This window comes from Pongo pygmaeus, chromosome 6 (genome assembly GCF_028885625.2).
Source record: "Pongo pygmaeus isolate AG05252 chromosome 6, NHGRI_mPonPyg2-v2.0_pri, whole genome shotgun sequence".
Lineage (NCBI taxonomy): Eukaryota > Metazoa > Chordata > Mammalia > Primates > Hominidae > Pongo > Pongo pygmaeus.
This window is the reverse complement of record NC_072379.2, coordinates 132,644,642-132,668,629: the sequence shown is the minus strand read 5'-3', so window position 1 is coordinate 132,668,629 and position 23,988 is coordinate 132,644,642. Positions and strand designations below refer to the sequence as shown.

At 37.9% G+C, this 23,988-nt stretch overlaps 1 protein-coding gene and 1 pseudogene across 4 annotated transcripts in view; one reads left to right on the top strand and one right to left on the bottom strand.

Moving 5' to 3' along the window:
* EXOC4 (exocyst complex component 4) overlaps window positions 1–23,988 on the bottom strand; it is an 815,858-nt gene that overhangs the window by 332,417 nt on the left and 459,453 nt on the right. The gene's annotated exons all lie outside the window — the stretch shown is intronic.
* Window positions 3,778–4,485, top strand: LOC134739894 (small ribosomal subunit protein eS1-like; annotated as a pseudogene).

The window sequence follows — 23,988 nt, the reverse complement described above, 5'->3', positions numbered from 1 at the left end:
AAAATAGGAGCTAGAAAGAAAAAAAACAAAAAACAAAAACAAATCCAGCAAGACAATAAGCTCTTCTTTGGACAAGAATGCCAATGATATATGTAAAAAGGTGTCCAGAAGGCAGTTTGTTTTGAGGATTCTGGGTTTGGGGAAAGAGTAGGGTGATATTACACAAACATAATGAAAAAGCAAGGAAATAAGATCATTAATCTAGACTATATAGATTAGAACAACTACCCAGGTTAATAATTGGGGCAGAAGCAGTATTTTTGGAACAGGAAAGGGGAAGACCAGTCAAAAGAGGACAAAGACAATGAGCAGTCAGAAAGGTGGGAGGATAAATATGATGTACTATTTCAACCGTGAATATTTATGGGCATAGGGAATGTTTTCTCCTACTTTGAAAGAATAAACCTAGAAGGGTAAATATTGGGAAGGAAATCTGTTGATTTAACCTTTAGGAGGTATTATACTGATCAGTTAGAGCAATGGTCCTCAACCCAAAGCATATTAGAGTCTTCTGGGGAAATTTCTGAAGTTATCAGTGGGAAGACTTATCACTGACCAATTAAATCAGAATTTTTCAGGATGGAACCAAAGGATTAGAAGTTTCTAAAAGCAACCCAGATGATTATACTATAACCAGGGCTGAAAACACTGTTCTACACAGAATGATGAGGCAAAACATATTCAAAAGAGAAAGATTAGAGTCAGTGGGTGGTTAAAGTAGAGAAAAGGAACACAGCCTACTGTTTGGATAAACTTGGGGTAGAAGAGTATCTTGAGAGGATCTCAGGTAAGGGGAAGGTTTCTTTAGGATAAGGAGAGAATGAGCATGCTTGTAAGTAGAAAGAAAGAAATCAGTGGACATAGAGAAAATAAATATCTTTTTTTTTTTTTTTTTTTTTTTTTTTGAGACAGGGTCTCCCTCTGTCACCCAGGCTGGAGTGTAGTGGTGCGATGTAGGCTCACTGCAACCTCCGCCTCCCAGGCTCCAGCAATCCTCCACCTCAGCCTCTCAAGTAGCTGAGACTATAGGCATGTACCACCACACCAGGCTAATTTTTATATTATTATTATTTGTAGAGATGGAATTTCGCCCTGTTGCCCAGGCTGGTTTCAAACTCCTAACCACAAGTGATCTGCCTGCCTCGGCCTCCCAAGGTGCTGAGATTACAGGGATAATCCACCATGCCCGGGCAGAAAATAAGTATCTTAGGGTAATAGAGGGCTGGATTGGGTTAGGTGGGGGATGATGGAGCAAGATTCTAGAAAATTTGGAGAATTTATAATCAAAAACACAAATGGGGAGCTTCACTTGATATAGCAGAAGACAACTCATTCCTCAGAAAAAGTGAAAAAAAGAAGAGAAGAGAAAGATAAAAAGAGATTTTTGAGTAGAATAGGGTCATGCTAGAAGATGACTCTTCAGAGGGTCTCAAATGGCAAAAAGTGGAGGACTATAATACCTCCAAAAATAAAGAATCTAAGATCCCATTTAACTGAGGCAGGTACATAATCTTCTAATGCAACTAATCAGATTTCCTTATAAGAAAAGATCAGGAAGATGAGTGGTGTGCATGGAGATGACTCAGATAAACTTGTAAGTCATCTAGTAGAGGTTTATAAACAATATGCTAAGATTAAAAGTCAGATCCCAGCTGCTTTATAAAAAAGAAAAAGCGCTGCATAAACTGATGTTTCAACATGTACATTAAGTCTAAAGAAAGACAAACACCAAACTGTACTTTAACTTTTTTTTTTTTTTTTTTTTTTTTTGAGACAGAGTCTTGCTCTGTCGCCCAGGCTGGTGTGCAGTGGCTTGGCTCACTGCAACCTCCACCTCCAAGGTTCAAGCAATTCTCCTGCCTCAGCCTCCCGAGTAGCTGGGATTACAGGCACACGCCATCATGCCCGGCTAATTTTTGTATTTTTGTATTTTTTTTTTTAGCAGAGACGAGGTTTCACCATGTTGGACAGGCTGGTCTCAAACTCCTGACCTTGTGATCCACCCGCCTCAGCCTCCTAAAGTGCTGGGATTACAGGCGTGAACCACCGCGCCTGGCCTTTAACATTTACGATATGCAGACAATGAAGTGAGTCATGACTTGCTAAATCTCTAATATTTCAAAAAGTTGCATGAAACTGATACAGGTTGAGTATCTCTTATCCAAAATGCTTGGGACCAGAAGTGTTTTGGATTTTGGATTTTTTCAGGTTTTAAAATATTTGTATCACATATTCTTACCAGTTCAGCATATCTAATCCAGAAATCCAAGATCCAAAATACTCCAAATGAGCATGTCCTTTGAATATCATGTTGGTGCTCAAAAAGTGTCAAACTTGGAGCATTTCAGATTTTGAATTTTCTAATTCAAAATCAGGGAGATTCAACTTGTACAGGAAAACTAGAATGTCAAGAAGTCCCTGGGTTTCTGGAAGGCATAAACTGGAGGAAAAATCCTCGAAATATAATTTTTCCAATAAATGGAATCTAACAGAAACAATTAGAGATCTAAAGTTTCAACCTCATAACCATCTCAAAAAAAAAAAAAAGTGAAGAATTATCACGAGATAAGTGAACTTCAAAGATTCCATTTATATTCTGCTAGGTCCTGTTTAAGTAAAATGGAAAACCAATTTATGACCCATCACCATCTCCCTGCTTAATGTGATAATGACTGCACAGGCCTAAAAGGTTTAATTTTAAATTCTTCCTAGTACTTGGGATGTTCTCATCAATAATTTGAGCTTTTGAGTGTCACCAACTCTCACTCTGGGCTGCTAACGGAAGCTGTCCCAAGGATACAATGAAGCTCTCCTGTGGATAACAAACAACTTACCTGTACAAATTTGATCTGCCAGAGGCACTATTGTCTAGTGGTTGGTAAATGGTTTGTATAAAAATCCATATATTGAGTTGAGCAGGAAGGAAATAAAGTCTGAGCAGTGACAGGATGTCAATTATGGAGTTGGTAAAATAGCCCTTTTAAAAAGTTGTTAACTTAGGCACTTTTTTGATTCTAAGGATTTTATTTAAATATCATATTTCTCTGCCACAAGCCACCTTTTTGTCACTTGCATAGTATCATGAGGAATTAGAAATGAAGGGTGAAGAATCTCAATAGATCACCCTAAGACTTCTATAGAAATGTGGTAGGTTACAAACACTGGAGAGAAAGTTACCATAAACTTGTAAAAATTAAAGTTCAGGGAGAATGAAAATTAAAGAGTGACACCTAGATGTGTCAAGTGTAATGACAAAACTAGTAGTTAAGAATTGGCAAGGAAAGGCAATAAGAGGAAAACATTTATGCCATATATCTGTATATGCCAAATGCCACATACATTAACATTTGAGGCACTTTCTGTCCTTTTGGCTCTCTCAGTAGCAGCACGGCAGTTGCCAAGAACAAGTGCCTTACAAAAAGTGGCAAAAAAGAAGCCAAGAAAGTGGTTGATCCATTTTCCTTTTTTTATTTTTATTTTTTTCTTTTTTTGAGACAGAGTCTCTCTCCGTCACCCAGGCTGGAGTACAGTAGCGTGATCCTGGCTCACTGCAGCCTCCGCCTCCTGGGTTCAAGAGATTCTCCTGCCTCAGCCTCCTGAGTAGCTGGGATTACAGGCATGCGCCACCATGCCCAGTTAATTTTGTATTTTTAGTAGAGACGGGGTTTCACCATGTTGGCCAGGATGGTCTTGATCTCCTGACCTCGTGATCTGCCTGCCTCGGCTTCCCAAAGTGTTGAGATTACAGACAAAAGCCACCGTGCCCAGCCGGTGGATCCATTTTCTAAGACCGACTAGTATGATGTGAAAGCATCTATGTTCAATATAAGAAGTATTGGAAAGACACTAGTCACCAGGACTCAAGGAACCAAAATTGCATCAGATGGCCTAAAGGGTTTGTGTGTTTGAAGTGAGCCTTGCTGATCTGCAGTCAAGTTGCATTTAGAAAATTCAAGCTGATTACTGAAAACGAACAAGGTAAAAACTGCCTAACTTTCATGGCATGGATCCTACCAGTGACAAAATATGTTCCATGGTCAAAAAATGGCAGACCATTACTGAAGTTCATGTTGATGTCAAGACTACTGATGGTTATTTGCTTCATCTGTTCTGTGTTGGTTTTACTAAAAAGTACAACAATCAGATACGAAAGACTTCTTATATTCAGCACCAACAGGTCTGCCAAATCCAGGAGACGATAAAAACCATGACCCAAAAACTGCAAGACAAATGACTTGAAAGAAGTGGCCAGTAAATTGACTTCGGACAGCATTGCAAAATATATTAAAACAGCTTGCCAATCTATTTATCCTTTCCATAATGTCTTGGTTAGAAAGTAAAAATGCTAAGCCCAAGTTTGAATTGGGAAAGGGCATGGGGCTTCATGGTGAAGGTAGTGGTTCTGGAAAAGCTACTAGAGACAAGACAGTTGCTGAAGTTGAACGAACTGATGGGTGTGAACCACTAGTCCAGGAATCTGTTTAAAATTCAGCCTTTTTTGTTGTTGTTTAAGTTCTGGGATTCATGTGGAGAATGTGCAGGTTTGTTACACAGGTAAATGTGTGCCATGGTGGTTTGCTGCACCTATCAACTCATCAGTTTGCTGCACCTATACACCCATCACCTAGGTATTAAGCCCCGCATGCTTAGCTATTTATCCTGATGCTCTCCCTCCCTCCACATCCCTGACAGGCCCCAGTGTGTGTTGTTCCTTTCTCTGGGTCCATGTGTTCTCATTGTTTAACTCCCACTTGTAAGTGAAAACGTGGTGTTTGGTTTTCTGTTCCTGTGTTAGTTTGCTTAGGATAATGGCTTCCAGCTCCACCCTTGTCCCTGCAAAGGACAGGATCTTGTTCCTTTTTATGACTGCACAGTATGCCATGGTGTATATGTACCACATTGTCTTTGTCTAGTCTATCACTGATGGGCATTAGGGTTGATTCCATGTCTTTGCTATTGTGAATAGTGCTTCAATGAACATACGTATGCATGCATCTTTATAACACAATGATTTACATTCCTTTGGGTATATACCTCATAATGGAATTGCTGGGTCAAATGGTATTTCTGGTTCTAGGTCTTTGAGGAGTCATCACACTGTCTTCCATAATGGTTGAACTAATTTATATTCCCATAGTCTGATTTGTTTAAATTTTTTTTTGAAATGTGAGTTCTAATTTTCAGAATACTTTGACATAATTAAATTTTTGGTTCCTCACAACATCCACGTGAGGCTGAAAAAGCAAGCTTTTATTATATCCATTCTATAGCTGAGGCAACTAAGAGAGGTTAGCAACTTGCCTAGAAGCAACCATTTAAGCTAAATGGTAGAATCAGGATTCAAACTGAGGTCTCATGACAAATTCCATGCCACTCCACTGTATTAGTGAGTATTTTATTTGGCTAGACATGTTACTATTTATTTATCTCTTTATTTTTTTCTCTGCTGTTTTGCAAGATCATAGTAGTAGTTCTAGAAGTCTAGTAGTTCTACAAGTTACTATTTTTTTTCATATCCCAGTAACAAATGGAGAGTCTTCAGTTAGTACCTATTACTTAAAAAAAAAGCCAAAGATATGGGATATTCGTTTATGCATGTCTCACATAAAAGCAAGCAAGCAATAAAAGGGAAATAAGAAGTTATTGGTTAATGGGTAGCTTTTCAGTTTGGGGAGATGAAGAGATCCTAGAGATAGATGGTGTTCATGGTTGTTTAACAATGTGAATGATTTAATGTCACTGAATCATACACTTAAATGGTTAAAACAGTAAATCTGATGTTATATTTTATTATTTTATTGCAATGATCAAAAGGAATAAAACATTAAAAACCACATCAAATTTTCATTGAAATATTGTGCAAAACATAAATTAGGGTGAAATCTAATATTTTTGAAAATCTGTTAAATATGCTGCTTTTTTATTTAAATGTAATCTATAGTTTTAAGTAAAATCTAAAGTAAAAAATACCTAAATCCTATCTTCCATTTGAAGAACTGGATTCACTTTGTAACTATTATCAAGTGAATCTTGTGAAGTCAAATGAGATCTAATAGAGGAAAGTAGAATATTTAACCTTACTAAAGGCCTGTCTTCCACAGCATTCACCAAAAAATTACCAAAGTGCACCATACTTGTGTTTATCTGTTGTGAGTTAATCCATACAAAATTGAAAAATAAAACCAATAAAGCACATAATTTCAAATAGTTTGATATTCAATGTTGGTATTTTTGAACTCTTCTTTCAATATGCTTTGGATTGTAAGCTCCATGAGGACAGAGATTCGTCTTACACTTTGCTGTATGTCCAGAATTCAGCAAGTAATAGAGGAAGGAAGGCAGGAAGAGAGGAGAGACAGAAGATTAATGACTTTATAAACATATCCAAACAGGCATCCCAAAGCGAATGTGAAATCTGCCAAATCTAAAAGAGCTGGTAGCTCACCAAGTTGACTTTCGTTATATCAGAAAGCTGTTTTTTTTAAGAACTGTGCTCAGCAGATAGGGCAGGACCATTAATACCATCTTACTAATCTATAATCTGCTAGAAAGAAATAATGAAAATTTAGAACATTTCAGTAAAGTGCCATCATAAACAATTAATCCTAACGCTCCATACATGAGGATCCTGTTACCTCTAAGATCTCCCTATAAGGTCCCTGTCCAGGTAGAGAATGTAATTTTAAGCCCATTTAACAAGATTGTCATATTGTCGCAATCAATTATTATCCTGTTTCCAATCATCTCATTTGTACAATGTAGGTCAGAAAGAAGGTCACTAAGAAGCTGTTTTAGCTGCCTTTGGGATCTAGTGTGTGGTTTTGTTTGTTCGTCATCCTTGATTTGTGGTTATTAGAAAGAATAGCAATGCTAGAATAACAGGAAATTGAAGCCATGCTCTAATTTGGTCAAAAGCCCGCATCTTTTATTTCCTTCACCTAAATCCAAGAAAAGTAATAACAATAGCCAATGATTATTTATCCGAATGCTATAACATTTAATTTCTAAAGGTCGATTACTTTATCTTCCTCTGAGAGGTTTCCAGATAAAGATTTAATGTATCATATACCTTTGACCAAGAGACTGGACTATTATAGACCTAGAAAAGGAAGTTTTCTTAGCTTTCTGTAGTGAGGAGAGAATCTATCTTTTGAATACATGGAAGCATTTAGAAAAGGAGAAATATAAAAGTTGATTATGACTATTTCAATACTTTTTAAAAAGTTACCATCAAAATAATGAAGTTTGAAAAATACTCTAAAAGAAAAATCTATAACTAACTAAAAATAAAATAACAAGAAAGCTTGAGAAGTCTTACTGTCTTTGAAAAGACCAAAGAAGTTATTCTGTAAATAAGCACTCCCTTCCAGTCATGCCAGATAATATCATTTCAATCACAGGAGGCACAATGAGGCCTTTTCATTGCTCCCTAATATGCAGTGAACTGAGCTGACAGTGCTGACTCTTCCCGGTTAAATATATATTTACCTGGCAGTATCTTTTATGTATTTCTCCCTTCCCCAGTGCCCTCAAAAAGCAGTTTGCAAGATTTGTATATTAGGTCAATGTGAGTCCAAACCCATTGATTAAAGACAAATAAGCAAATAGCATTGCTTTAACAATTATACAATAGACTAGTGCAATTACTGTCTTCTCAAAAAAATAACATTTTTTAAAAATGGCATAATTATATATTTACTCAATAGAAGGTAACCAAGCCAGCTGTCAATCATTCCCACATTTCTTCTCACAACTTGCCTCAAGTTTTTAGTTCGCAACTAAGTTTTTGTATTTGTTCTTTTTAGGTCTTCTTGAAACTAATTCTAAGGAAATATAAAGAAAGAAAATTCATCAATAACCAACATTATCTGAGAACCAACAGAGTCTACAGAATAGAACTATGGATCTGTCATTCAAATATCTGAAGAACTGTTTTGTGGAAGAGAGATTAGACTATTTCCATAGAAACCCAAAGGCTAGAAGTGCAATGGAAATTTCTCCAGTATATACTGTCACAGAAATAATCCTTTCAAGGACAGGTGAGGCTGAGAGGAGACTGTGTTTTGCATTAAAGGAAGGCTTTCTAATAGGTAATTTCATTGAGAGATGGAATGGTTTTCCTCAAAAGGTGGAGAGTTCTGTATTACTAACAGTCTAACTGTTAGGATGGACAAAATTCAAGATGAAGGGATGCTAGAGAAAAGATCATGTGTTGGAGACTGGCTGGGCTAGAAAACCTTCAAGGTCTCAGTATAATGACTTGTACATAGAAGTCCTTCTTGTTAATGCTATTGGCCAACTGATAAGGAAATGGGGTAAGAGCCCCAAAGAAGTTTATAGAATAGATGAATTTTACATCATGTTATAGTGGCACATACTGTAAATTACAAATAGCTAGATGGCAATGAAGTAAGGGAAGTTTGCACTAAATATCAAGACAAATTACCAGCAAATACAACCATTTTCCAAGGGAAGGACAGAAAATCCAACTTAAATCTAACAAGGAAAGACACTCTTTGATTCATTCGATATGGTCAGAAAAGCTTGACACAGTCTATAACTCTCAATGTTATCTACAGTTCTGAAATAAAAAGCTGTCTACAGTAAACATTATGTGACAACATCAATAGAAAGTCTCAATAAAAATTTCCCCAGTACATAGTATCACAGAAATAATCCTTTCAAGACAGCTCCCTAGCAAATAGTTACTTTCATGAAACAGCAACTATGTTTCTTACTAGCCAAGTTTCACAAAGCCATTAAGCAGAGGTTTAGTTTCCCATGGAACTTTCTCTCTCCACCTGATGCACTACCATAAATTTTTAACATAAGATTTCAAGGTCTAATGATAAAGTTATAAATATTGACTTCGGCTGTTGCTTGTTTTCACTCAGTGATGATGTTGATCAACAAGAAAAGTGGCAATTTGGGGTTAAGGAAGAATCAGATATTCATTTGCTGTTATCAAGGCAATAAACTGCCAAGTCGGCAATGATTTAAAAGAATTTTAACAAGCAGTGTAAAATGAAAAATAAAAAAGAAAGAAATTCAACTGTAATTAACTTAAAACATAAAAGTTAATGCTTAATCCTTTCAATGTAAATAATTTAAGAATAAGCATGTGTTCACAAGGGAAAGTGGTAAACACTATAAAAATATAAAAACATGAATAAAAATGGGAGTAATCTTGTTATAACTTTTCCTTGCACACACTTGTTTATTAAATTATTTACCCGGAGGTGCTGCTGCTTCTTGTGGGTGTGGCGGCTTCGAGGTTACTTTCTGGAGCTGCAGCATTGACTGTGCAGGCCCGCAGTCCCAATGAGGTGACCGCAGTGTGCTCCATGGCATCTGGAGGTGGTTGGTGCTCCTAGTGATGGTGAGCAGATGACTGGGTTGGAGAGGGAGGTCATGATGACTGCACTGAAGGGACTGGAACCTACAATATACTGACCCCAAAGGCAGCCTCCGGAACCAAGGAGGAGTCTAATTTAGTCCTGTCCATCACCAACAAGCAAATAGGGGGCTGTGTCTGTGAAGAGGACAACAGCGTCATCATCTGGTTTTGGCTGTGCAAAGGCAAGACCCAGCAACGCCTTAATTGTAGAACCCATTACAAGGTGGTGTCCCAGCAGGTGGCCCACTGAGCCCATGCACTAAGTTACTCAAAATGTGCTGTAAAGTTTCTTCTTTCTGATAAAGATTAGCCATTGCATTGGCACCTTCTCTTATAAGTGGCTGGTCTTATTTCTTTCCAATATTTTTGGGTAGGCATGGAATATTCTTATGCTGGGAATAGCTATCTGTTAACACTAGCTTGCCATCCACTTACTTAAAGTATATAATCAGTGTACAGTGCTTAGATCAATAACAAAAATAGATTGACAATCTATTAAAAATAAATTATTTAAATTGAAAAAATTTAGCTTGAATCTGCATGCAATAAGTGCAATATTTGAATAAACTTAATGTAACTATCTCAACTAATTCCATGACACCTTATTTGTCTTCATTTACAAGTGAAGAAATGGAGCCTTCAGGAGTTTAAGTTATTTAGGAAAGTCACAGGCTCGTAAATAAAAAACTAGTATTTGAAAACAGGTCTGTTTATACCATTCTCCATGTTCACAATCATTCCACTATGGTGTCATGCACCTGCTCACAGGGATCCTAAAATATCATGTGCAAAATAAAATGAACAACTGGAACCAAATGGAAACTGAGATGCATGTCAGTAGAGCCATGACAAGGGTTTAAGGACAGGTTAGAAGAGAAGTGGAGGGAAGGGGAAGTACTCATTTAGGAGAGGGCATTTGAAAAGGCCCCTAGTAGAGGGATAAGATTTCAACAGGTAAAGAAGGACAGAATGGCATTTCACACATGAAGGAATTTGCATAGAATGAGTAAATAAAGAAATGCAAAATTGCAGAGCCTATTGGAAGCCTATGAAGAGGTGCTGCAGTTCAACTCAGTCATATATTAAAATACAAATTCCTGGTCAAGGAGTCGGCAATGGGGAGCCATTAAAGGCCTCTGAATGGGGTAAGGGGGTGTTGTACATTAGAACTCAACAGAAGTCAGTATAGAATAGTGCGTACCCAGTTATTCATTGACTCAGCACACATACGTGTGCCTATTATGTACCGGGCAGCATTTGATAAGTACTGATGAACTCTTCCTTGACACACTTGTACTTGGCTGCTAAAACATCACTTTCTGGTTTCTTTCACCCTTCTGCAGTCTTCTTTTCTCAGTTTTCCTTACGTGTTTTACCACATACTGAAGTACGCCAAGGATTAGTCCTCAGACCTTTTTCTCTTCTTTGTCAAATTCTCTCTCTAGGAGATGTTATTCCTACCCATGATTTTAATACCATTTTTTATAACTATCAAGTGTATATAGCTGCAGTCCAGATCTCAGTCTTCACCTCCAAACTCCCCTTGGATAACTGACAGATATCCAGTTATCTGTCAGTTTAAGACTTAAACTTCAAGCCAAATTTAACATAGTTTCTCCCAAATCTGCTTCTATCCAAGTCTTTCCCATCACAATAAATAGCAACTCCCTTTTGTCAAATGTGGAGGCCAAACATCTTTAAGTTATTTGTTTGTATTTGCTCTGTCTTTTACACCACACATGCAATCCAGCAATAAATCCTGTCAAGTCTACCTTTGAAATAAGCCTGGTCATCGCACCTCTCATTCACACCAGGAGTTGGTAAACAACAACCTATGGGCCAAATCTGACCAATGAATGAATAAACTTTCACTGAACACAACCATGCTAGTTCATTTACATACTGTCAATAGTATACTTCAGTAGTTGTCATAGAGTCCATATGAAACGTCAACCCTGGCCAGACGCAGTGGTTCACGCCTGTAATCCCAGCACTTTGGATGGCCGAGGTGGGTGGATAACCTGAGGTCTGGAGTTCGATACCAGTCTGGCCAACATGGTGAAACTCTGTCTCTACTAAAAATACAAAAATTAGCTGGATGTGGTGGTGGGGGCTTGTAGTCCCAGCTACTCGGGAGGCTGAGGCAGGAGAATCACTTGAACCCAGGAGGCGGAGGTTTCAGTGAGCTGAAATCGCACCATTGCACTCCAGCCTGGGTGATAAGAGGGAAACTCCATCTCAAAACAAACAAACAAAAACAAACAAACAAACAAACAAGAAAAAGGAAATGTAAACCCTAATATAGTTACTAGCTAGCCCTTTATAAAAAAAAAATTTTTTTTTGCTAAGCCTTGATCTGCATTCCTAAGGCTTCTCCCTGCTTTTGCCTCTTTGCTTCCACATACTATTCTCCATAAAGCAACCTGTGAAAATGTATAAAATTTTTCTGACCAACATGCTAGCCATATGTTACTGCTTAAATTAAAATTCTATTAAATTTAAAAATTCAGTTCCTCAGGTGCATTGGCAACATCAAGTGTTCAATAACCACAAAGGGTTAGAGGGCACTGCAGATTTTAGACTATTTCCATCATCACAGAAAGTGCTATTGTTCAGGACTGCTTTAAAACCAAAGTCACATCATTTTCCTCTACTTCGCTAAACCTTCCAATAGCTTTTGAATTCAATGTAAACATCTTTGCTATGGCCTATGATGTGATCACCCTTCATCCCCAGTTCCACACCACTTCTCTGACCTCATCTCCCTTCACTTCTCACTCATTGTGTTCTAATCCTACCAGTCCCCTCACAGTTCCTCAAAATGCCAAGCATATGCTTCTTTCAGGTACTTTGTACTTGCTGTTCCCTCTTGCTAGAACATCTGTCTCCAAATATCTGCATGAACCATTCCCATACTTCTTTTGGCCTCTGCTCAAATATCACCTTCAGAGATCCCTTTCTTAATTAGCTCTTCAGTCCACTTTACCTTCATGGTGCTTGTCACCAAATGATCTATTATCTGTATCTTATGACTCATTAATAAAATAATAGATATGATGTTATTAATATCTGCATTTCCCTACAAGTTCCAAAAGAACAGAATTTTTTTCTGTTTTGTCACTAATATAACTCCAGAGCCTAGAACAATATCATGTACACAGTAGATGCTCAATAAATATTTGTTGAAAAAAATAAAAAATATTTGTTGAATGAGTGCTGAGTAAATGAACTTATGAATGAAAACACCCAGCAAACGAGTTTCCGGAAGAATTAAGGTATATGAGGTAATGCTTTAGAATGTGCCTTTGCTGCACTGACCTTGCTTCCAGATATGGTTTAAATTTTGTCTTGACCTCCATCAAACTTTGGTCTGACTGAGGTCTCCTCTGGAGTAACTGGAAAAGTGAAGGATTCTCAACAAAAGAAGACTGTAAGACTTGAAATATCAGCCTGGGAAAACCACATCTGACCTAGCAACTCAAGGCCTCAGACTAAACTTACCATTGATTAGTCTGACAGCCTAGGTTTAATTATAATCAATAATCTATCATCATTAAACTGTTAATAATTATGTAAGATTTTTGGCTCTCACATAAGTTAAACTGGCCTGACTAGCAAATGCATGTAAGTTTTTTTTAATATATATATAAGTCAGGGCTTCACTTTTAATTTTAAGTAAGTCATTATGGAAATAAAATCTATTTATTTAGTAGATCAAGATAATATTCTCAGTTGGGCATGGTGGCACATCTATAATCTCAACTACTCAGGAGGCAGGTGGGAGGACTGTTGGAGCCCAGGAGTTCAAGACCAGACTAGGCAACATAGTGAGGCCCTGTCTCATTGAAAAGAAAAAAATAAATAAGTTGGGCATGGTGACTCACGCCTGTAGTCCCAGCACTTTGGGAGCCCGAGGCATGTACCTTACCTGAGGCCAGGGGTCTAAATACAGCCCGACCAACATAGTGAAACCCCGTTTCTACTAAAAATACAAAAAATTAGCTGAGCATGATGACACATGCCTGTAATCCCAGCTACTTGGGAGGCTGTGGCACAAGAATCGCTGAACCCAGAAGGCAGAGGTTGCAGTGAGCCAAGATTACGCCATTGCACTCCAGCCTGGGCAACAGAGTGAGACTCTGTCCCAAACAAACAAACAAACAAACAAAAAAGCAAGAAAGAAAAAGAAAAAAAAAAAAAAAGATGTTATCCCATCAAGTACAAGAGGTAATGTCTTACCTGTGTTCTCTGCCAGAGGGGGATATACCATTCCTCTTGTTTTAAATAGTGTTCTACTTCTCCTCTCTAACCAATTCCATCTAAGATTGAATGAAGGAAACAACATGGGAGGTGGAAGAGTGAAAGCAATTGCTCAAGGTTTAGCAGAAACTGCCCAAAGGCGCCAGCTGGTGCCAGCTGCAGCACAGCAGACTTTGTTATAAACTGCCTGACCTCTTCTCCCCTCTTTTCTGCCCCTTATAACACTTTTTATTTTTGCTGTGAATCCCAAACCAGCTACTTTAATGAGCAACAGACAAGTAGCACAAATATATTCACTCATCTGGCAGCTTTCATCTGGCAAATTTGTAACATATGAATTCCAAAGCAGGTAAATAATTTAAGATTACTAATGTAAATGGATAAGTAACACTTAACTCATAAATAATACTCATAGATGAATTTTTCTCTGAGGCATATAAAAGCAAATCTGTATGATGATCACTGACCTAAGAAAAGGTTAAGAGTAGTTTAATAAATGCACAAGTAGAATTCAGACTGACACAAATTTATTTTTCCTGCTACTACATCCACATGGCAATAATCCAATCTGTGAAGCTGAATTTACGAGGTAAGGGCATAACTCAAAACCTGCTTGTTTAGAAATGCAACAATTTAGGGCAGTTTGGAGTAGTGATATTATACACCACTTTGCATTTTGAATGGCAGCGAAATTTTACATTGATTTTCACAGCAGAAGACACTTACATGAACACTCTAGTAAAAATTAATGGATTATTTTCCCTTCCCCAGTGACCTTTAAAATGCCTAAAATTCAAGGTGAAGTACCTAACAGTTATCACCTCTGCTTACTACACCAGTTGTATTACACCAAAGACGGTTTCAGTATTTCCAAATTGGCTACTGATAGAGACATGCAATTGCCAAAGGCGGGGTTTAACAATAGCCGGTTTCCCTTTCCCTGTGGGAAAAAAATATTGCTTCCTTAGCATTCCTCATTCTGTAGAATCTTGATTTCTAAAGGAGAAAGACATTAACTATTTTCTCCGTTTAAAGAGACTGTACTCTAGATAAATGCAAAGGTAACAAGAATGTAATGAACTCAGGTAAAGTAGCTGAATATGTGTGGCCAGAGATACCAGTTTTCTCTGGTTTTATGTCTTAACACTCTCAAAATCAAAGTGCATTATCAATAGATTTCCAACATTTCATTGCAATGGAAGAATAGTTTTCAGGCACCCAAGTCCCAAATGGGATACGGGGCGCAAAGCCTATTTAGCAAGAAATCATAAAGCCACATTTTTATGTCTTTAGTTCTGACCTCCTGTTTGCGTGCCAGAATTTATATGCAGCTGCAAATTGCATCAGATATATAACTTCATCTCTGTCCCTTACTTTAAATTCAGTATGTTCAAACTCAATTCTGCCAGAAACTGTGAAGAATCTCAGGTTTCATCCTACTGGCAAGCTAACAAGTTAGCCTGTCATCATTTCACAGATGCTGGTAGAAGTTAAAAACAAACAAACAAAAAACTCCTGGGTCAGGGACAAGGATATTTTATTACTCCCCATAAAAACAGTAGCCAGAGTATCATCATTTAGTGGGAGGCATTATCTCTTTCTTCCAAGGCTGTTCACTAACCAACCATCCTTCAGTTCACAACCAAAAGGGTGTCACTGTGCCTCTGTTCATGACACATGGACACAAGCGATCCATGGAGCATTGTCTCCCAACAAATTCCTTCTTACCATGTAAACCTGACCCATGACTATAAGAAAAGAGACACCTGATTTATTAGGAAGTCATGAAAAAGAACTGGTGCTTTTGGTTGACCACAAAGATTCAAAAACTTACTGTGTCATACACCAAGCATCATATTTTATCTGGATTTTTCTTTTTCTTAATCTTAAACTGGCCTATGTCTAATGTGATAAAATCTGGCCTCTGACAACATTAGAAATAGGAATGAGACTCCTTGACTTCCAAACATATCGTTTTTCTGACACACCACCCTGGCTTCAAATTATGAGAGTCTCTATCTTATTAATGGTTCCAATTACCAGTTTTTATTTGTAGCTCTTTCCCTAAGGATACTACATGAAGCTCAAACAGGAAACACTCAAAAGGTATGTCTGATAATGTTTTGAGGTATTTTTCTTTATAATAAGTTCCTATGAGTATGGGAAATAGTAAATTGCAAGGTAATGCCGTTGCTGATAAATGTGCAAAATACAGATTTTTTCATAATCTTAATGAAAAAAATGAAAATTAAGCTCTGTATTTTCTCATCTTCACCCAAAACCAAGGCCAGCCCATTAATTTAGTGACGGGAAGAATGAGTTCTCTGAATTTCAAGTTCTCTATTTTCCCTTAATTGGACACAGGTAGTAAATTCAAGAGCAAGTCTACCAGAAGCAAAAAAGAATAGAGTAAAATTACCATTTTCAACATCAAATACCACTAAGCTACACATTTACTGTAGGAAAATTGAAGGCTCCTATATTATAATCTAGCTCAAAAGATTTTATTCTCAAAACTATCAGATAAATTTAAGTCCTAAATAACTATTAGCTGTTTTTGTGGTGGCATGCTTAGGATAGCAGTCAGGTCAGTTTGAAGTTATCTATCCTCCTGCTGGAATATTCATTTTCTACATCTGCAAATAATCTATGTTCTGTTTATCTACCATGGAAATATTATTGTTTGCTAAATACAATAGCAGGTTGCCATTAAGCATCATCAACAAGTTAAGCAAGATATTGTCCTGACTCTCTTGAAATTTATTTTTATTTGGTATTTTAACAGAAAACAACTGAGGCAGGCATGCAAAATCCACCACATTATTAGAAATTTCTAGTTGTATAACTTGATATATTCCAAAAGGGACTATTTTATTTTCTTTAACATGAATAGAAAATAAAATACCCCCAGAATAAGATCCTGTGGTCAACTGTTTTGTGCATTATGGTTTCCTTGGGTAAAGAGGTTATTTCCTTACCGGTGGTTATGCTTTGCAACCTCATAATTATGAAGGTTTATGCACAACACTCATTAAATAAGTCTCTTGATTATTTGCACATATAGCAGATTTAATTATTATTACTCTAAGGTATTATTATATTTTAACCTATTAGGTATTGGCAAAATAGGTACTATACACATTTTTTCAGATAAGGAAACCGAGGCTCAGAGATCTTAAGTGAGTGGCTTAAGGCCCAAGGCCAGAACATAATCCTTTATTGGTGATACACTCTCCCAGAACCCCACGCTTAGCATTATTTCGGGGGTAGATTCACTTACTCACTTAATGAAAGACTATTCTAGTTAATGAGACAGGAACTGGTAATACAGTGAGAAAAATAGACACAGACCTTGCCCCAAGAGGTCCACAGCCAATGTGGCGATGGTGAGGACATATTAGACAATCATATACAATCAATCACAATCAGTGGGATAAGGTCCAATGAATCTGAACTCCTTTGCATACCTTCAATTCATCCATCCATCCATCCATCCATCCATCCACCCATCCTTTCCTGAGAAGTTAGTTTCTTACAAGCATTATGCTAGACGGGGTTAGAAAATAGAATGTTGAACAAGACACTGCAATCTTTTATAGAACTCTGGCTCGCTACATTAAAAACAATTACTATTTCTTGAAATGAGAAAGTATTGTTTCTGAGTTTCTGCCAATTCAATTTAATGAGAAATCACCAAAACTCACTTCAGAGAAATGCCATTTATGTTGTTTTTGTCACTATGCCTTATTAAAAATAATTTTGATTACTTCCTAACTCTTTTTTGCAATGCTAAGCCTCAAACCATGCACACAATGAAGAAGAGCAGCAGACAGACAAATGTCTGAGGCACACTACAACAAGGGCTTAATGAAAGGAATGAAGGCTGATGGCAGACTAGATGGAAGTCGAAGTTCAAAAAACTCAAATCCATGGCTTCCTGGAAAATAAATTACTTCTAGCCTAAAAGGTCTTCCTGCTTTTAATTTGTTTACTTTTTAATCTATGTGGAATGCCTACCACCACATTACTTTTCCTAACAATTCTTCTATGTGTCATAGTGTATTAGTTCGTTTTCATGCTGCTAATAAAGACATAACCAAGACTGGGCGATTTACAAAAGAGGCTTAATGGCCTTACAGTTTCACATGGCTGGGGAGGTCTCATAATCATGGTGGAAGGCAAGGAGGAGCAAGTCACATCTTATGTGGATGGCGGAAGGCAAAGAGAGAGAGTTTGTGAAGGGAAACTGCTCTTTTTAAAACCATCGGATCTTGTGACACTTATTCACTATTGAGAGAACAGCACGAGAAAGACCTGCCCCCATGATTCAACTACCTCCTACTAGGTCCCTCCCACAAAACATAGGAATTGTGGGAGTTACAATTCAAGATGAGATTTGGGTGGGGACACAGCCAAACCATCTCACATGGTTTGACATGAAAATCATGAATGGCTCCAAATGGACTGGAAGATGACTCTTTGGTCTTACACTAAGGGCCCTCCACAAATCCAGTCTATTCTCCCTAGAATGAGCCCTTTCCCTAACAAGACTGGGAAAGTGGGTCCACCCACTATCCCTGAGCATGCCTATGTCCATAAAAATGTTCTCACCACTTGCTTTCTCAGAGGATCCTTCCTTTTCAGATAATGTTTACTAAACATTCACCATGTGTTACATGGCTATTTTATTTAATCCTCACTACAGTCCTAGGAAAAACGAACTATTATTATCCCAACTTCATATTTTACAATACTGAGGCCTAGAGACATTAAGGGCCTCAGGTTACATAGCCAGTGAGTGGGGAAGCAGGGATTTGAATTGAAGTCTTTACTTCTAGGGTACAAATTCTTAACCATGGTAGTGCAAGAAGCAGGATTATCTGATAGCAACCCCAGAGCTGACCCAGTGTCGCCTGGACAATGGGCTGGCTTGGGTAGGTGAGCACCTTCCTCCCAAATCAGTTCTCCTCAGCACTGGCAGCTTCCCTAAAAAGAGAAAACTGCCAATTCACATCGGTCTAAAGGCATCTAAGTACTAGGAAAGCAGCTGACATTCTCAGACAACTTCTCTAGGCAGCTGGGGCCCTAAATTGAACTGCTTGGTCCTAAGTAGCCTCTGTATTCCCCACCAATAAGAATGCTTCCTCATTCTTGCCCTGTGGTAAGGCGGAATACCAGGGGAACTCAAACCCACAGAGTAGGTTCAGCAGAATCCAAACCTAGTATACCTAGTACGCCCTCTTTTCTCTTGCTGACTTAGCCTTGTAAGTTTTCCCTTTCACCAGTAAAATCTATTCCTTAACCCACGCTGGGTGAGGCAGGCAATCAGTGTTGAACTCTGGTGCATGATGAATGGAGACTTAGATGGAATCTAGTGAATGAAACCACCATCACCATCTATATGACAGTGCCTTTTGACATGTGTCCCACTCACTCTTTTAAGGCTGAGCTAAAGTCCCATTCCCTCTGTGAAGAAGTCCCTGATTCTCCTTATTAAAGGGAGTTCTTTAGCCTCTGTTTATAAGAGAGGTGATCCTTTAGCCTGTGAATAAAGCAAGGTTTTAAGATATACACCATCTTTAGTTAAGGCAACTTTTTCACAAATGTTAGTTTTGGTTCCAATGAAACTGTAAGCTCCCCAAAGGTAAGACAAGAGCCTTATATTTAGTAACTTCAACAGGCCCAGATATAAACATGTAAAAAATAGGCATTTAATGTATATTTGCTTGTTGTGTGTGTATGTGTGTAAGTATATTCTATTGTTCACATGACCACACTTCATCTACTCATTATTTACATATGCACATCTAATACACCAAGTACTGTGTTGGGCACTGGGTTCACAAAGATACTGTCTTGGCACAAGAAGCTCCCAATCTAGCAGTAAGATGAATATATAAACAATATATTCAAAAAATTTATGCAGAACCATGGGGTAGTGTGGAGAGCACATCACGGAGGACCTCACGGGTTGGGGGCGGCAAGCATGTGCCTAGCCAGAACAGTTACATTCTAGTAGTACTCTAATGGATCAGATTAAAAGGGAGAAAACATTTACAACTGAATGAGAAATACACCAACTCTTTAGCTATTAAATGAATAATACTAACCTAATAGAAGATTGTTCCTGTCACTGATAAAATTATAAAGCTCACTTAATGATCAAAAGTTCTCCCACAAGTTATTAACCTTGAATTACACACAAAAGGCAATTTCACTGATTTCATTCTTTGGCAGTAGCCACCTTAAAGGATAAGAAAAATAGTGAACCTTTCAGAAGTTTTTACAGTTCATCTTTGGAATGTTTTTTATTGGAATCTATTCAGGATACCAATTTTTTAAAAAAATGTAACTATGAAAGAAAAACTAAATTTCTTGCTTCTTAATTTATAGTTGAGCTCAAGGAACATAGAACTGGTATGAATTATGGCCAGTTGAAGAAATGTACTTTTAAAGAATATTTTCTTTATTTTTTTTCTTTTTGTTAAGATGGAGTCTTGCTCTGTAGCCAGGCTGGAGTGCAGGGGTGTGATCTCGGCTTACCACAATCTCTGCCTCCCAGGTTCAAGTGATTTCCCTGCCTCAGACTCCCGAGTAGCTTGGAATACAGATGTGCACCACCACACCTTGCTAATTTTTGTATTTTAGTAAAGATGGGGTTTCACCATATTGGCCAGGATGGTCTCAATCTCCTGACCTTTTTGATCTGCCTGCCTTGTCCTCCCAAAGTTCTGGGATTACAGGCATGAGCCACAGCGCCCGGCCAAAGAATATTTTCTAAGTAGTGTAAAACAAATAAATCCTATAATTACAAAAATATTCTAGAAGTAAGCTCTTTTTTGGGGGCATTTTCATTTCTATATGTCATGACAGGAGACCATAATCTATATTAAAAACCATTTTATGTTTTCAAGTCTATCAGGCAAGATTAGATGTAGAAAGTATACACTATTCTGTGAATAGGCAGAATGTCTCTTATAGATCCTTCTAAAGCAGTATTTTTGCTCTTACAGTTTTCTAAATCCTTTTCTGTATACATAGGTTGCATTCACCCAAGACTCGCTCCCATATACAACTCGCTCCCATATATAGAGCATTTCAGCTCTATAACAAGCTCTTACATTTTTCAATTTGTTTTCTCCAACACAGTGAAAGCCACTTAAAGACAGAGTCCCATGTCAACTTTTCATTGCTACATGCCCAGCACTCTGTAGTGCCCTGCACATTGTAAGTATTCAATAAACATTTGCTGAATGGATGCCTAAATGAATGAAATGCATCTAGAAAAAGAATACTTAAGTATCATGCTAGAATAAATCTTTTTGAATGTAGTGTTGTAGCACATAGTCTTTAAGTATTTGACTTTAATAATTTAAAGAAGCAGGAAAAGAATTTCTCGATTGAGATACCATGTGCCTTTGACCTTCTCCGGCAGAGTTAACTGCTTTAATGATTCTGCATCACCTATAAATGGTTCTCCCCATTTGAACAGGAATAATATAGCAATTTGACAGTAACATTCCAATGAAAAAAATATGCTTTCTAGACTAAGAATTAGAGTTAACATGGCAAGTAAACTGCTCAGCCTCATGGGTCTATAGTACAGACTCATGAGAATTTAGGAGTGAAAGGGCACTGGTACCCTAGCATCCTCCCTTCTCTTCCCTTCCTTTCTCTCTCTGAAAGCCTCTAACAGTGAAAAGAAAACAACGAACAATGTCTGCTGAAACAACATACAAAATGCAGAAGAGGTAGAAAGTGGTCAGCTTTGAATTCAGCAGACAAGAGCAGAGATAAGGCCCTCAAAAAAAAAAAAAGAAAATTTCCTATATTCACACAAAATATAAGGGTTTTTATACTGTATGACTGAATTACTATAACTTTTTATATTACTATAACTTGCACCTCTCCCATTGGTTGCATTCCCAATTTCTCCCCCTTCTAAAAAAAAAATCATTGGAAAATGTGAAAGATTTAATGGCTACTTTGAGGGTGGCAGAGAAAGGAGCTAAGAGATCAGATCCATTTTTGTAGTCTGCAGTCAGGCTACACCTTTTCTAGCTAAAGTGTTCAGTGGTAGCCACAAGAAATGAAAGGATAATGAGAACACTGAAGTCTCGAAAATAACTGATTTGGGCACAACTGTAGTCCCAGCTACTCAGGAGGCTAAAGCAGGGGAACTACTTTAGCCCAGGAGTTTGAGGCCAGCCTGGGCAACATAGCAGGACCCTGTCTCTAAAAGAAATGTTTAAAAAACGTATACTAGTTTGGAATTAGAGATACTGGAATACTCAGTACAAGGTTGTCCACAGTTTCCATTCTCTGCTGTCTAGCCTCCTTTATTTATACAACCCAGGAAAAAACTGCTTCTCTTTTGTGATGATCATGATGATTTTGAGGAGTAAAGAAAAAACAGAAGAAGAAATATTAATGGAATCCGGTATTAGAACCATAAGAAAAGCTGGAGATCAACAGATATAACCTACCCCATCATACCACAGAGAAAAACGAAGCCCAGAGATGTGATGTCTTTCTCAAGGTCACACAGTAGCAGTAGATGCTAAAGTCCAAATCTGTTTGCTCTTTTTGTAGTCTAGTGCAGTCATTCCTGGTATCTGTATGGAGACTAGTTCCAGGACCAACCCAGCCCACTGCCCATGGATGCTCAAGTAACTGATATAAAATGATGTAGTATTGGCATGTAACCTAAGCACATCCTTCCACATACTTTAAATCATCGCTAGGTTACTTATAATACCTAATACAATGTAAATACTATGTAAACAGTTGTGCAAAAAAAGTCTGTACATGCTCAATACAGATGCAATGATCTTTTGATTTACACTCAATTGAACTGGATGCAGAACCCAGGAATATGGGGGGCCAATTGTACTACTTTTATTATATTATGACAATGATTATAATATGAATGGAAAAGACAGCTAGATTTGAGTTCTAAAGATCAGGACTTGAATCCTGGCTGAGTCTTAGGCAAGTCACTACACCACTAGAGGCTTTGTTCTCACTCTGGTAAAATGGGGATGACTTGCTAACACAACTGGTTCCTAAAATTCCTGAACATACAATACAGACTACGGAAGAAACATCCAAGGTGACCTCTCCGACAGTACGCTTTCAGCAGCAAGAGGATGCAACAGTTAGTCAGAAGGTGGGGAGGGTTCCAGGATGGTGAACTGTGGCTCCAGCTGTCTGTCACTCCCTTGGCTCTTGCCTAGTCCATGGTCAGCTTGTCCTCAGGTTATCTTCCCTTTAAACTGCAAAAGAGTTTTTTGCAGAAAAAACTCTTTCCCAACTCTAGAAAGCTTCTACCTAGTACTGATGCTGGTGTGAGGGTGGGCCTGACAGTGGTTGTGCCCACATCCAAGGCTCTGTGTATCCTATCAAGCAGTATAGATCAAATCCCCCGCCATATTTCTATGTCTCAGCTTCCTATTGGTTTCCATTATAGCTCTTATGTTCAATGATACTGTATTAGTCCATTTTCATACTTCTATAAAGAACTGCCCGAAGTTGGGTAATTTATAAAGGGAAGAAGTTTAATTGACTCACAGTTCAGCATGTTTGGGGCGGAGGAGGCTCAGAAAACTTACACTCATGGCAGAAGGTGAAGGGGAAGCAAGGCACCTTCTTCACAAGGAGGCAAGAAGGAGAAGTGCCAAGCGATGGGGAAAGAGCCCCTTATAAAACCATCAGATCTCGTGAGAACTCATTCACTATCACGAGAACAGCATAGGGGACACCACCCCCTTGATTCAATTACCTCCACCTGGTCTCTCCCCTGACACATGGTGATTATGAGGATTACAATTCAAGAGGAGACGTGGGTAGGGACACAAAGCCTAACCATATCAAATACCTTTCTTGTGTTTGTTTACTTATTTTTTGGTCTTTCTACTCAAACACAACCTTAATTCTAGATGATATCTATCTTACTCACATTTATATCCCCAAGACTAATATAATGCCTATAGCACAGCAAGCTCTTATGAATATTTCAGAATGATGAAATTAATGACTGTTACGTAACTTTGTGAAAAAAAAATAATTGGTAAGTCAAAGAATAATCCCTATTCTGAGCGAGGTCACAATCTAGTTAGTAGGAATGAACATGGTCCAAATTCCTTCCACTATAAATTATCTTTTCTTACTTAGGCAACTCTGTAGAAGAGGAGATGAGTTGGTTATTCTTATAAAACCTACTGCATATGAGGACGTGTCTTTATTAACCCTTTACTTTCTCTTCCCAGATAAGAATTCTTAGCTATTTTTCTTCCTCAGGAATAACTTATTAAGGTGAATTTCAAATAACA